Source organism: Lichenostomus cassidix, chromosome 12 (assembly GCF_008360975.1).
Source record: "Lichenostomus cassidix isolate B80296 chromosome 12, HeHo_3.0, whole genome shotgun sequence".
NCBI lineage: Eukaryota > Metazoa > Chordata > Aves > Passeriformes > Meliphagidae > Lichenostomus > Lichenostomus cassidix.
In genome coordinates this window covers 9,940,105-9,956,185 of record NC_139493.1, presented here as the reverse complement: position 1 = coordinate 9,956,185, position 16,081 = coordinate 9,940,105, and positions in this window count along the sequence as shown.

Genomic DNA, 16,081 nt, shown 5'->3' with positions numbered 1-16,081 from the left:
TGCTCTGTGGGCTCTTTTTGGTGTATGGCACAGGCTTTTTCTTACCCCAAGGTTCCTTTCAGTCTCCTCCTCTTCCAGATCTCCCAGCCTTTCTGCACTTGATCTCCTTCCATCCCAGCAGGAACTGGCAGGGCTTGCATCCTTTTTTTCCTGACTATTGTCAGTATGAGAGATGTCCTAAACACCAGGTTAGAGGTGAATACCAGACATTTTACATCTGCAGGAGAAAGAGCACTGCAGGGTTATTTCACATCTCCATTAAGTGTGGGGTGCCCGTTGCATTCAGAGCACTTGATTTTTCTTACATAATTTATCTCTCTCATTCTTTTCTCGTATTGTCTCCCACAGCAAGGTCCCCAAAGTTATCTAATAAACATGGTTGCCACAATAATTCTAAATATCATACAGGAAACATCACCTAATAAATTATATGATTACTGTGAAGAAGGAAACCAGCACTCCTGGAAATGCACTGTGAGTTGCTCTTTATCTTGTTGTAGAAATTGTTTCCATTTCTTTTCTTGAGCGCATATTTTTTTGTCCTGCTTTGCTTTTCAAGCTCTTTTTTTGCCTCAGTGCTTGTGATCATGTGCAAGAAATGTATATCTCCAGGCACAGAAATATAAAGTGCAGTCATTCTGAACTGGCACGGGAATGCAGGTCCACCCAGTTAATTTTTTCCCATTGTACTGGGTGGAGTGGCTCTGCAGAACCACTCATATACACACCCTTTCTTTTTTGGTATTGTTAATTATTTTAAACTGCTCTTCAGGTTGGTAGGATAGCTTATTACTGCGGAAAATGGGCAGTTTCTCTCCTTCTGTGGTGACTTGTAAGTTATGAAAAGCTTTTTAGCTTGATTTATTCTGAATTCTGCCATGTCTTGCTGATTTATCTATTATGCTCCAAGGCCAATTAAGCCCAGCAGTTAAGCCAGACAAAGAGAAAGACATGCATTTCCCGACCCAAAAGGTACTTTTGAAACAAAAAACAGTGCTTTAAGCCAGTAAATGGTATCTTTTGCTTTGAACTAAAGACAGCACCGCAGGATTATCACTGACTGTTGTCATGGGCACCTCACATTATTACTCCACTTTGCTTTGTTTCCACGCTCAGTGCAAGCAGTGACACACAAAGGAGAAGGCAGTGCTGTCAAGTGCTCCAAGGATGGGATTGCTGAATGCTGTATTTAATAATCTGACTCGTTCACATGAGCTGAGCCAGCCTCAGCCAACGCAGGAGCTCTTGTTGGCCAACCAAAACACAGCTGTTGTAGCTCATTTTGAAGCCTACCAGCCTTTCTGCTGCCCCCTTTCAGAGATTAAGCTTAATCTCCTGTATGTGAGGCTTATGTCACCTTATTCAAGAAGGGTTTCACTGACAGCCTTGGCGTTTTTTTTCCTCTTCGCCTCATCCTTTGTGGTTTTGGCAGGGAAAAAGATTTAATGGAAACATACCCAGGCAAAAAGCAAAACAGTGTAGAAGCTGTGTGGTTCTGCCTCACAGCCAGCCCATGGTTGTGCAAGGGCCCAGGGAATTGCAAGGTTTTTGGTGTGAGCTGTATTTTGGAATGTTCTCCATACCGGGGGAAGCCGACCCTCCAGTGTGGCTTAAGCCAGTGGGCACATCCCCAAAACAGAAGCTGTGTTTTAGGCTAAGTTTTATTTCCATTTTTTTTAGCTTTCCCTGAAACCCAAGTGAAATTAAAGTGTGGGAGGGGAGGCAGTTGTCTAATCTGAATGGATCAAAATTTCATAAAATCCTAAGCGAGTAGCAGCAAACCAAAGCAGCTGAGCCTCCCCAGCCCACTGGCCTCTCCCCATGGCCTCATCTGTGCTGTGCAGAAGCCAAATCAGAGCTATAAGTAACTCTGCTCCACTGCCAAGGACTCATCCTTGGTTTATCCAGAAGGACTTCTGCACCAAAGATAGCCTCAGGCATGTGGGTTCCATTTCAGGTCTGCTTTTAGAAGAGGGCTGTTCCCAGGGAAGCTGAATGTTGGTCTTCAGGTCTATGATTGTTGCAAAAACCTAGATTTGAGCTTTTTTTACTGCCTGGTGTCACAGCACTCCTCTAATGACCACTGGTTGCTGCCACAGTTGAATAAGTTTCCCAGATTACCCAGCAAAAAGAGAAACCCTCCACCCTTGGTTCTTTTTCATTTTATAATTATCTGCTGTTTCTCCAGACCTGCTCTTTCATCCTCAGGTTTTGCTCTTGCCTGGATGTGCCCAGTGCCTTGCAATTAAAACGAAGCTGCTCTATATAGTTCACAATCTAAGATCACATGCTGCCAACCCTTGCTCATTAGAGCAATCCCTCTGGAGAGAATAAGGCTGCTTCACACCAGGCCTGCTTGCTTGGTGAAGTTTAGTAGGTTCTGACCTTAACTTAGGTATTTTAAAGCATCAGCAAAACGTTCTCTGACTCACTGCTAATAATGTAGCTGCTAATGGGGTGAATCTCTAAAAAAATACATCCAAATATTTTTATATAATAATCAGAAAACTTTCATTCCCAAAGGGAAGGAACAGTTGCACTTTCAACATCACTTGTGTTTTGGCCTGGAGGTGTCCTACATGCTGTGCCAAAAAGTAATAATTAAAGGGACACAGTCAACATAAAACTAAGTTTATTGAAATTCCTAACCTGTGCTCCTTGGCAAGGCAGTAGGGTGTTCAGAGTGAAAAGTTTTTTTTTAATATAAGTTTGTTTTGCACCACTCAGGCTCTTTGTTCTTTCTGCAGTGCTCAGTTTTAAGTAAAAAATCTGTTTTTTCTGGTTTCGCTTCTAGTTTGTGTTCGATCACTGAGTGTTTCTGTGCTGTATGTGTTCTGAATTTAAAAGACATCTGCTTCACTTCAGCTGGATCCCCCACTGTCAGTCTTTGCCTCCTCCTGCCATGTGCATGCTAAAATATCACTGGCATGAATATGCAAGGAAACTAAATGCAAAGCCAGCACCACAGATAATTGCCGATCCTTTTAAAGTGTCCAAACCTCTCACGAGGTCTTTGATGCAGAGGCTGTTAAGCAAGACAAAGATTTTGACTGCTCTCTTTGCAAGCAACAAGAGTGAGCATCTGCAATTACTTTATGAAAGCAACCACTGGTGAGAATTACAAATCAATACAATGCAATGGGCTTGGTGTATTTTATTTTAATGAAAACCTGCTTCACACAGGGTTTGGAGTTTCTCAGCTGCCTTGTGCATCCCTGGCATCCAGGCAGGGTGATAAAGGAGAGACCAACCTTCTCCCCGGCTGGGGTCATGTGGCAGATGCTGCAAGCAACCCCACAAATTTTGCTGATTTCTTTTTTATGGGGGGTTTCCCCTGATTGGATGGCATTGCAAGTAGTTCACTGCAAATCACAATTATTTTGGCAGTCAAGTGTCTGCAAGTAAAACAGCAAGAGACTTGAATTAAAGGAAAAAAAGAAGTGTAAAAATGCATAATGCTGAGTCCACCAGTGGGCATGACCTCTTGTCTGTGTCTGATGCAGCTGTGCCAAACAGACGTACCCCAGCCAGATGTTGGCATCCCAGCCAGATGTTGGCACCCTTCCCTGCCCAGGGAGTCTCAGATGGAGAGTGGGGAGTGAATTACCAGCCCTGGGTTTGAGTGTGGGGGGCTCTGACCCCCACACCAGGCTTGGGGAAGCCCATGTAGCCTTCACAGCTTCCGGCCAGCAAAAATCTGAGCCAGAGAAATTTATATCCACCTGCACCCATGGCCTGTTCCTGCTCAGGGTGCAGTTGGAGGTTAAAGCAAAACCAATCTTGCTTCTAGGAACAGTGCCCTGAGCAAGGCCTGACTGATCCAGAAGATTTGATGTTCTCAAGAGGAAATAAACAAAAAGAACAAGCGTCTTTACTTCAAAGCCGTGCCACTCCCCTGCTTACAGGGGTCAGAACAAAAGGGTCTGGTGCTCTGACAGGGACAATCCCAGCCCGAAGGCTGTGCAATAGCCTGCTCTGTCACTGGCTCCTTGTAACATGTCCAGAGAGAGGGAAAAAGCCAAAAAAGCAAAATGCTAACAGGAAGTGTAATGGATAGACTTGAGAAATCCATAGGCTGCCCATCAGTGTTGCCCAAGCTGGAATGGAGGATCTGGATACTGTGTGGATCTTTGCCAGGGAGAGCCAACCCTCCCTCTGCAGCAGCAGCAGCCAGGGAATGGCTCAAACAAGGACAGTGCACACTTCCAAAGATCCAAGAGAGCACTGGGAAATACATACTATAAATATTTAGGTTGTGTGGACGCTCAGACAGGTCAAAAGCCAATGGGAAGATGAGAGAGACTTCAGGCAGAGCAGCACTGCAGAGGAGAAACCCTTTTCCTCCCGAGGACTGGGGGCTTTGCCATAGCTGTGCTGCTCCTCTTACGATTTTCTGTTTAATTCAAATCTCTTTCAGCCTCGATTTGTAATTCTTCAGGAAAACCAGTTGTTGTTTTTTACATCAAGGGCTCAGTAGTCACTTGGCTCCTCTCCAGCGGATGCTCCCCATGCACAGCCAGGGCTGTGTGCTCCTCTGTATTACAGCTGTTATTTATATATTCCCTCCCTTCAATGCAATGAAGAGGGGTTTGTCTGCCCAGCACTGTGGAGGGGTGGCAGGGGGAGCCTGCAGAGCCCACAGGGTTCAAGGGTGAATTCAGACAGAATTACAGCCACGTGCAGGGGCTGCTCCTGAGAGCACATGGGGCTTTGTGGATGTGAGCAGCCTTGGCAGCTCCTGTGGCATCAGCACAGCTGCTGGGCTCAGCCCATCCAGAGGCACAGGGCACTCCCTGGGACAGGCTCCTGCTGCTCCTGGGTCAGGGCACTGCAGAGCACACTCTGCTCTCGGCTCAAAAAACCAGCAAAACCTCTCTGCAGATAGAGGCTGTCTTTGGACTGGGAATGGCATTATTCCCTCTGTCCTTTTGCAGCATCCTGAGCAGGTTTGGCTATAAACACCCAGACTGGACAGCCTGGGCTTGACCTGCACTGAGCTTGGCTCCCTACTGCAATGGGCATCCTGGAGAAAGTGTGGCTTCTGGGGTTAGAATATTCCCAGTGCCGGGAGAAAGCTCAGTGCACCCCTTCAAAATGTTCCAGCTCTCCTGGTGAAGGTGTGGTCTCCAGGGAGAAATGCTTCATTTGCTGAAATTCAGCCAATTTCTCAGCCACATGTCTTTTTGGATGTCTAAACCCTGTCCAGGGAGATTGGCTCAAATGCTGCAATGGAGAACTAAATCCCTGTTGAGCTTTTTTGGATTGAATTCTGCATGTGCACAAGGGAGAACCTGCTGAAATGATAAAAACCCAGGCTGTGTCCCCATGCTGGTGTTTGACTGCACTGATAATATAACAATTCCTGGGGCAAGTTGGAGCAAAGTGACAGGTTTACCTTTTCCTCTGGAAGTGAACTGAAAGTGAACTTATACTCTGCATGTGTAAGTAAAAGAACTTGAAAGGAACAAAAACCATTGGATTAGTAGTTAAAGGTGTCTTGCAGGAGATAAGTTGGCAGGAGAGAAGCTGACTTAACATTAACACCCAGAACGAATAAGAGGCTGTAAGTTAACCTTGAGGGATCATTAACTTCCATCTTCTTTCAACCTAGGGAAAATTATTTTCCTGCCATTCTCTTGTTTTTTGCCCCTTTGAAGGTGATCAAATGCAACTCAGCTTTTCAGTTCAGAGAAACCTTTTAATCCTGCCTGTGCATGAAACACTTCATACCATAGTGTGGCACTTGACAGTAAATTAAATAAACTCTTCTTTATACTCCTGAACTGTGAGAGACCCTCAATAAATAAAATAAATCTGCAAATAAAGAGAATTTAGTAGAAGGCTGAATGTTTTCCATTCTCCTCAGAGGTGCAGATCAGTGTTACCCTCACATGCCTGTGCACCTGTGAAAATTCAGTCAGACACCTGACTTCTGTGTGTCTCTTTCTCTTCCTTCAGAGCAAAACCTGCTGTCTTCTGAAAATTTAAATTCAGAAACCAATATTTTCTCTGCAAAAAAGGGTGCAATTACCACCTCTTAACTCCAAGGGAAAAGCTTCTTTCCTTGATTTCCTTACAATGCTTTAGGTGTTAGTGATTAACAGAGTCAGCCTTTATTTCCGTCTTTGCAATACTGAATTTTGTGCAGATGGCAAGAGATGCAGGCAATTGCTAAAATGGACCAGCACTTCCAGCAACAATAATTCATTTCAGTTGCTCATGGTTTTGCCAAATTGCAACTATTTGGGTTGAAACTTCCTAAGCAGGGAGTGTCTGCTTCATGCTGATTAATTTGCTTTAAATTTCAGCAAAAATGTTTCAGCTGTTCTTTGACTAAGGTTAAAGAGATTTAATATTGGACGTTGCTCTTACTACTTTGGCTATGATGGAGGTTTTTATACCTTTCGTAAAAGAATTTCTACCACCCACATGTGTTGTACTCTAAGCTTGTCATTTCTTGGATGTGCTTTCTGGTGCCAGGCAGAGCTGTCCTGAGAGCCTTTACGAAACAAATGGTAAAATCACAGCCCATTTCATTGCCTCCTGTCACAGTCTGTCTCCTGGAAAACTTGCTTTCCCTGCTCCCATCCTCAATCCCATCATCCAAGCCGAGCAGCTTTCTGCTGTCTCCTCTTTCCATTGAATACAGCTGGGGTTTCACATCTCCTTCCCCTCAGTGGGGCAGAGCTGATCCTCACAAATCTGTCCCAGGTGCTCAGATGTTCCTTTTTGCCCTCCCTGAAGCCAGCAAACGGGCTGATTTTAGTTATTTCTATGGGTCTGGACATTTTGAACATTTTCCACTTGATAAAACTTCTCTGCACCTTCTGCATCTGGAGAGGGAATGGACACTGAACTCCTGGGAAATGCTAGTGCTACGTGAGTTTCTGCTGGTTTCTTCAGATTGCTGATTGATTTTACAGCCAATATTCTTGAGGGCAGGTGGGTGGAAGAGGGTTTTTTGGACAAGGAGAAAACCAGATACCTTAATCTGGTTAAGCAAAGATTCCTCCTCCTCCTGCCCCCCACTTGGTTAATATGATATTTACTTAATATCACTTAATATGATTTAAAGTTGGCAAAACAGACTTGCTGCAGGAATACAGAAATACCCACATCTGTCACTGTAACTAACAGGGACTTTCTCTGAGCACAGCCCAGAAAGTCAGGTGCATTTGTTTTCATTGCTGTTGGATCTTTCACCAAAAGCATTTGGTTCCCCAGCAGGATTTCCTGCTCTGGCTTCCATGAGATTAATTGTTTCAAAAGCTGGAGTGGATGGAAAGTTGTGATGGTTAAGTCCATGCAGAGCTAGCACTAATCCTCCATGCAGGAAAAGCTGATATTTTCAGCAATGCCATGTGTTTCTGAACAGTCTAATATTTCATTCAGCTGTTATGTATTTTTACTTTATTCAGTCATTATTTAACACATTAAGGAAGGACATGAAGAGGTTTCATGCTGCTGTTGATTGATACCTTTTCCTTTATGGTCTTCTCATAGCAGTTTTGTAAGTTTCACTGCCACACTCACAAATATCAGCAGGCACAGATCAGACTTCGAACCCAGGGCTGGTGTTTGAGGCACTGCAAGCAAAATGAGGAGACTTTGCTTTGTGTCATTCACTGCTACTCCTAACCATGGTCACAAAGAGTGGGATTTAGGATTAAGTTTCTCTCTGCAGTCCTGACTGATTGCAGAATACATCTGAGACACTCCAGCTGAGAATGGTTTTCTTTTCTTGGCTTCTGCATTGTCCAATGAAGATTTCATTGGAAAACTAGTTAAGTGTATCTCTTCTTCAGCTAAAGTTATAACAACCACATAGCTATAAATTCCTGTGCAGTCAGGCAGCAGCTCACGAGATGCATGGAGTCATGCCCACTTTGTCAGGCTCTGGACATCCTGAGAGGAGGCTCTGGAAAGCCAGCATTTGCCTGGACTGTGTGCTTGGCTGGTTTAGCACTGTGAGTCTCTGCTGGGCTCTGCAGGAATAGTTTGGTTGGCTACAAACCAGTGACCAGAGAAAGGATAGCTAAGGGAGCAGAACAGGAGAGGACAGTAATCATGGTTTTACCCAGCAGGCAGTTAAACACCACACAGATGCTTGACAGACTCACAGACACACAAACACACATGACTGGGGAGAGAACTGGGAATAAAAAGTACAGGACAACAGTAAAGTCATATATACAGTGTGGATGATAGCTGTCAGAATAGCAGACCTTTATTACATTTTTCCCCAATTCCTAATCTTTTCCTTACATGGAGCCAGAGTTTATATTCTGGGCCAGCCCTATTTCTAGATAATGCATAGCCATGATTCCCCCTCACTGATTATCTTTCAGCTCAGTCTCAGCCGCTTTGCTGGGCAGCACGAAGCTTTTCCACATGGTCTGTGGACATCATTAAAACATAGTGCCTTCAGCCCTGAGGGATTTGACCCTCCTTCAGCAGAGGGCTGAGACACAGCAGCAGCCCCTGCCTCTCCCCAGCCCGTGGTGCACAGAGGAGCCCTGCACAGGGAGCCTCAGCCTGCACACTCCAGGAGAGCTTGGATGAAAGCCACGTTGCAGCACAGTATGGATTCACAGCTCATCCACAGGGTGCCCTTCCCTGCCACCCCTGCAACCTGAGCAGCAGCTTTTTATTTCCTCACTAATTATTAGGGATTCCTTGTCTTGCTTGCCAAACCAGGAGGTTGGGGGTGGCTGTAGTCCCCCATGCTGCATTTGGGGAGCTCTCTGGAGGACTGCAGGACGGAATTGTTGGCCAGGGACATCTCAGGGCACAAGCCACAGAGAGGCTGACTGAGGCATTTTGTTCAAGCTCCTTCACTCCATTAGTTCCAGGATGCCAAATGGAAATAAAACAGAGCAAGCTTCAGTGCAGTTCTCATTGCTTTAGGTTTTTAACATCGCAGCATACACCTGAGCTACCTTGTACTGCATCCAGCTGGTGCTTTCTGGACACGGCCTCATTGAAAGAGACAATCGTGTTTTGTTTAAATTGATTTCTGAAGTTTAAAAACTCATTTATATCTGCCCAGTTCACTGAATTGAACCTCTGCACAGTAGCATATTCAGTTTCTGCTGTAACCTGCTACTGCTGCTTTTAGCTGTAGCTGCAACCACAGAAATAGCAGCCAAAAAAAAAAAAACCACCAACACTCTACTTGCTTCATTTTTTTCTGGTTTTTTTTTTCAATTACACTGGATGCACTGTTCACTGGAAAGAGGGTTTGAGCAAGGCATATGATCATGCTGTCTTCCTCAGCTGAGAGAGGAATTGGAATTTTCTCTGGCTTTGCTGAAATCACACTATTGCTGAGAGCATCTGTAGAAACCAAGTAGTTTTTTCTCTTCCCCTCTCACTGATGGCAAACTTCAGAGAAGGTCAGGCTCATGGGTGTTTCTGTGGATTGTTTTCATGACGCTGAAAAAGGTAGAGCCTGTCTCACTACAACCAGCTGGAAATACAGCAACCTCTTAAAAAAGCACACGAGTTAGCTGCCATCAATATATAGATTTGGTAGGAGCCAGACTGTTCTTTAACAGTGTTCTTTAGCATTTGGAAACCAAGAGTGGGACTCCCAGGCTTCAGTTCCTGGGAGCACATGATGCAGAAGCTCATGAATCATCCCTCCATCTCTGCAAGAAGAGGCCAAGGCACTACCTGCAAACCTTTGATCTGAGAGGTTTGAGCTGCAGTCTGCAGGACTGTTCAGGCTGTTTCTCCTGAATTAATTGTGGTAGTAATGAAAGCTCGAGTTGCAAATCCACTGCCCTGCTCCCTTCTGTCTATGGACACTGGGCTGAAGTCCTTCTTTGAAAGATTTCTTTATAAAAGAGAGAAGCCAGCTGGCCTGGCTTTCTTTGCAGTGGCTCAGAGACTTGGAATGGGCTTTCTCCACTCCATCCTAAGCTGATCTGGTACCTCTCCAGGACCAAACTTCTTGCAAAAAGACACCTCTGGATAGAGTTTGTGGTGGAGGGAAACACCATGCCTCCCTGATAGGCCTCCTAGACATGATGGGTCAGTGGCTGTCTGATTTTAGCTGTGCTGGAATTTTTTAATGCAGATGTAATTGAATTAGGGCACCCAGAGGATTGGAGAAAAGCCTTTATTATTTTTAGTCTAAATAAAAATAGTGTCTCAGGCTTCCTAGAATAGTGAAAACACAGAGTATCATGCACAAGAGCTGGACTAAGAATATTTATATGCCTTTTCAGCCAGGGTTTCCATGAAATAGAAGCTGTTTGAATTGGCTTTGACCAGCCCTGTCATGTTCAAACATATGCAATTACTTCTCTGTGCTTAAAATTGCAGTAACAAACCTGAGTTTTTCTTTGTGGCAGTATGTACAGGATACAGCCTCACTGATGGTATTTAGTTGATGATGACGATGATTATTTTAACTGCACATCCTTCAGTAAACAAGAAACTCTGTTTTTAGTCACAAGGGAATGCTTTGGCAGTATAGAAGGGATTTAGGAACCCACAACGTCATCTAGACATGGTCAGTGAGGACAGTACCTAAATCACACAAAGGTTTCTTTGAAAATGGCATTCCATACTGTTATCTTTGTTCATCTTCCTCTTTCCCCAGGGCCAGGCTGTGTCGCTGTGGAAAGTTTCAGCAATGTCAGTATTTCAGGACAGTCTGGTTATGCCATAAGGACATGAGTGCTGAGGGGAGAAAGGACAGAGCTGCTCAAGCTTCCCTGATGTGAGAGGGACAAGAACAAATGGGACCTCTGTCCCTGCCTATAACACAGAGTTTTAAGGAGAAAGAGAAGTTTGTCAGCATATTCATTCTGTGGTTGAAGAGACTTCTATAGTTCTGGTCTGACAACTGATGGCAATTCATGTTGTTATTTACAGAGAGGGTTTTCTCCCCTTCTCTTTGGAGCCATTTCAGATGGATGTGTGCTTCAGAGCCCTTGTGATATTGCAGATGTAGTTTTTCTTTGGAGGGAGCAACAGCTTAAGGAATGAGTGGGAAAAATTCCCACCTCCAGAGGAAACTTGAAATGCATGGGTTTTTATTTGTGCTTGAAATGCTCAAATTCCTCTTTCCCAGCCACCACAATCAGGCTGTAAGAACGAGCACAGAGTGTGAGTCCCTGCTCTGTGCCAAGCCTAGCTCACAGGAGATCTGTGTGACACAGCAGGAAAATTACTTCCCTCCATCTCCTCAGAGCTGTGTTCCCTTGCAAGCAGGAGAAGCTGTGAACTGAGCTGTCTGCTGTGCTCTGCCACTCAACAGGCAGGACCAGGTGAAGTTTTGCTGAAGAGATTTTCTGGTTCCCTTGAGATACAAGCTCCATGGCTGCTTCCCATCTCAGCTACCACCTTCTCTCTGTCTAACCCTGACTGGGGCGTTGGGCAGAGCCAACCACTTGCTTTGGGCAGCAGGGAGAAAAGCTGTGCCTTTGTGCTCTGAGAGTGCAAGAAACAGCAGAGCAGGAGGCAAACCCTGCTCTGCTCCTCATGGGAGACTGGGCAGGTTTGCTGCCCTTGCTGCTGAAGGAACTGCACAACTCCCCTCATTGTGCCAAGGCCAATTGGCTTTCCAGTGAGTATCTGTAAATCACATCCCTTCCTCAGGCAAGCCTCGAAATCAGGCTTCAGCAGAAAGCAAGCTCCCAGCTGGGAACAGTATATAAACTAATGAAATATAAATGCCTGGTATAAAAGACAGTACAGTCCCCAGTTGTTACCACTGAATAAAAAGGTTGATGGGAGTTTCCATCCTACCAACAGCATTTCCAGTAGATGCAGGCAGAGAGTCATCCTCAGAGCCTGTAATTTGGTTTGCTCCCAACAACACTGGTGCTTTTAAAAGAAAACAGCTGCTGCTTTTTGTTTTGTTTTATTTTATTTTTAAATCGTGGCAGCAAGAAACTTAAAGGAATGTTTCCTTGAAATGCATTTTGACAGAGGCCAGGATGTCAAAATGAGATGAGACAGCCCAGTTTTCAGTTCCTTGGTCTTCAGGAAGATTTCCAAGCAGATCAGGAGATAATTGCAAAAGCATCCCTGGGAAGTTATTAGCTTTTTCTTTTTTAAGTGGTGAGGAGGTAACAGAGAGGTTGGCAAACTGGAATTAGCCAGGTTACAATATTGACTACCCAGAACCTGTTGCTGTGTGCACTATTCTAACCCTTAGTACTTTGTTTTGCTGATGAAGCATAAGAACCTAAACAGCTTTAGGCAATGTACACTCTCACACCCACCAAATCAGTGGGATTATGTAGGATGTGAAATGCCTTTGGGATTGGCTGCTGCTGATTCCCTGCACTGTCCCTCTGAGACCAAGGAGATTTCTCAAGGCCTCAGTGCTACTTTGTATGAACAAATGGTGAAATCTGGCCACAGATCTTAAAAAGGTACACCAAGCATCTTGTTATACTATATGTAAATACTAATCCTCCAGTTACCTCTCCAGAGGTATTTAATGTTATTTCTACCTTTTATCCAACCTGTGTCTTTTTGCCAATATTTAGTCCAGCACTCAATGATGAAAAGCCCACCGCAGCATGGTTCTCTGCTTCTGTGAACTAAGGCTCTTGTGTATCAGTGCAAAGTAAGCATCAACACTAGTGCATTTGTGAAATAATATTTGAAAAGTTCCATTCTGCAGGTGCAAAGGGCTACAGGAGATGATGGAAAATCAATGCACTGTTTGAGAAAGCAAGTATTTCAGCTCGGTGCTATCAGCAGCACTGACCTTTCCTTTTAATACAACAAGGTGACAAACCTGGCACCCTGGTTATCTTTCAGGGCAAAATGTCACAGGCTCCACTTTTGCCAAGGATGGTTCAGATAAGGTGTTAGGAAAATTTTTTGAGGGTTTGTAAATATGGAAAGGATTTTCTGGCAAGATCTTGGGTGTCTACCTTGGGGAAACTTCAAGAAGAAACTCAAGCAGGGGATGGGCTGGGGTTTTGCAAGGTCCCTCTCAGTCAGCATGTTACAGTGATACCACAAAATTTAAAACACAGCACTGAGTATGAAGATACACTGGAGCCCATGGAAATCTCAGAAGCAGTTCTCAGGACACAGAGAAGAGATTACCCATCGTTATCTCTGGAGCAGCTCCCCAGCTGCTGTGTCTGTGCTCCATCAGTGTCATTCCCCACATCTCTGCCCAAGCCTTTGCTCGGTGACACTCAGGGCAGTGGCAGCACAGTCAGTGCACCAGGGCCACCAGCAGATGGGAGTCTCGCCGGCAGGAAGCCAGGGAAAGCTGCTTCTGTGGCTCCAGAATTAAACAACTGGGTGCAAAGTCAGAATATTCCCTAGAAAGGCTCTTTTTCACAGTGGCTGGACAACTGGGCCTCGGGGAGGACTACAACAGATTCCTCGGCTTCCAGCAGAAACTAGACGCTGTTTAATTTCTATTCAACATGGTCATCAGACCAAAGCTTGGGGTTAATCTCACTCAGTGGCACCAAGGTCCTGGGAAAAAGTAAAGCATGTGGGAGAAACCTGCTGAGAAGACAGTAACGAGCACTACTAATGAGCAGAGGGGGAATCAAGCATGCACTGCATCAAAGGCACAGCATCGTTCTGCAGGCAAACAGCACTTCCTCTTCACCTACAAGTCAGCTGTAGTTCAGACCTCAGCGGTAACAAGTAATTTCCCTCCGCAGCATGTTTTTAGTACCTTTTGATCATTATTTTTGGTTATCAGTATTGTTTTAATGGTCATGAATAGCTCCAGCCATGGCCTGAACCCCGCAGTGGGAGGCACTGAGCAGACAGGAGCAGGGTGGCTCTTCCACCAGGAGTTCACAGCCTGTCAGGGAAGGAGCCATTGCCATTCTACAGCAAATACTCTTTTCTCACTTCTTCCAATTAACCTGGCAAAGCAACAGATTAAGACACCAGGGATCAGTGATCATTTCACATGTGCTGCTGAGCAGTTGTATTTTAGTGTGTGCTTTGTGCATCTGCTGTTCTCCAGCCACACGTGGTGCCTGGGGAGGAAGAGAGGGACCTCTCCAATGCAGGCTGAGTCTGATGATTCCATTAGAAACAGGCTTCGGATAATAATCTGAGATTCTAACAGCTTAATCTTCTGCCCTTCTATACATCTGGGGTGACCTTTCTTCTCAAGCAAGCCCTGGTCACTGCTGTCTGCCTTAACAGAGGCTGGGGTTGCTCTTTTATCTATGGTGGGGCTGCAGGGGAAGGGGGGTGGAACGAATAAGCAGCTTGTGTGACCAGGGAGGTCAGTCACACACACAGGAATAATGTACCCTTACCATAAAGTACCTCTTCCCCCTGGAAAATGTGTTTGTCCCTCTTAAAAGGGGTTTGTCCTTTGAAAAAGGGTGCATTTGCAGCTGAGTCCACATAGGAATCCTATGAAATCCTCATGATGTGCTTCCCCTTCTAGCCCCGAGGATCTGCACAGCACGTTCACCTCGTGCTGGAAGACTAGCCTCGCATATGTGATGTGCTCACAGATGGCCCTGGCCCTGCCCCCGGGGGTGAAATACAGACAGCAGGCAGCAGGACTCAACAGGTCAGTGCCTGAGTTTCTATCGGGTGTTTTACTGTATTTTCTTGAAAGGGAATTTCCAACTGGGTAAAGTTTGGTCATTTCTGCTGTTTTTTCTCTTCTTGCTGAACCCAGGGAAGCTGGGCTAAAGGGATGATTATTTTCCTTAGCTTCTCTGAGAGCCTTGGGCTAGATTTCCTGGTCTTTCAGTCCTGGGAGATGCAAATAATGAAAAATTCACTAACAGTCCTGAGTGCACCTTCCAGCTCCTGGAAAGCTACTCAAAGGGGTTTCCCACTGCATAGGCTGTATATTTCTTCAGTCTTTGAACTCTCTCTGGCCCCAAGGACAGCAGCACCAGACAGCCCTTTTGCTGCCCCTGAGGTGTCTCAGCCCATCTTTGCACGTGACTTAGACCACAAGTCTTTCCCCACTCACCAAGGGGCCAAAATTACTGCACCATTTGCAACAGAGAGCAAACTGCAAGTGCAGAGCCACTGCCACTAGCCACCCCCAGCACTATCTCTTGCTCCCCAGTGCTGGGGTCACAGTCCCTCCCTGCATGTATCAAACAGGCACAGGGCTCTGTGCAGCTGTTTCCAGCTGTTTACAGCTGGTTACTGCACACACTGGTGTGCCCTTGCAAGGAGGTGTATTAGTTGTGGTCTCATTTCTATTGCCCCTCTCTAGACCATCCAACAGGGACTTTAAAGAGCTGGGTAATTCCATGGGCATGGCCAACGTGGCCTGCAAGATGCTGTGTGTGTTCTTGCTTCATTCCAGCTTCCTTCACTACAACGAGATTCTCCTCCTGAATGAGGGCAGAATGAAGCCCAGCATGTGCACATACCCAAGCTTTCTTTGTCATTCCCAGCAGCTCCTCCTTGAGCTGTCCTCTTTTTCCTAAAACCAAGTGTGTTGGGGCTGAAGGGAAGCAGTGAATGAGTGTTGTCAGTGGAATCCAGCTCTCAGCCTGGCTAATTTGGCAGGTGGCCTTTGAGTAGGTCTCGAGTGTTTTACAGAGCTGGGTGAAGAGCACTGCTGCTATTTCAAAACTGGGGCACCAGAAGCTCCGGGCTGGTTCTGCCTGTGATTACAGAGCCCGGGGGATAAAGGATGCAGTAAGAGAAGTTTGCGCTCCCGCTTTCCAAAAACATGCAGAGAGTAGTAGAAAATTATGTCCTCCTTCTATAGAAATTTATTGCTTGAGGTGGAATTAGTCAGAAGCGTTATTGCTTTCAGTAAAAGTCTGCAGGGCCGGGGGGTAGCCAAAAGAACATTCAATAAAAAGAGGAGGTTTATTTTAAGGCCACGTGGATCTTAAGGCCACGAAACTTTGTGATGCTTGCGAAGTACTGCCCGTGCGGAGGGAAGTCATCGGGAAACTCCCGATCCTGCCAGCACATCAGCGACTCTCCCTTCCCCTCGGGGAGTCCTAGAGCCGCGCCGGGAGCCGGGCAGGCAGGCGCGCACGGCCGAGCGCTGGCGGGGCGCGGACACGGCACCGGGCGAGGAAACCCCCCCGGCCCCGGGCTGGCCGTGCCGAGCCGCTGCCGGCGCCGCGGGGCT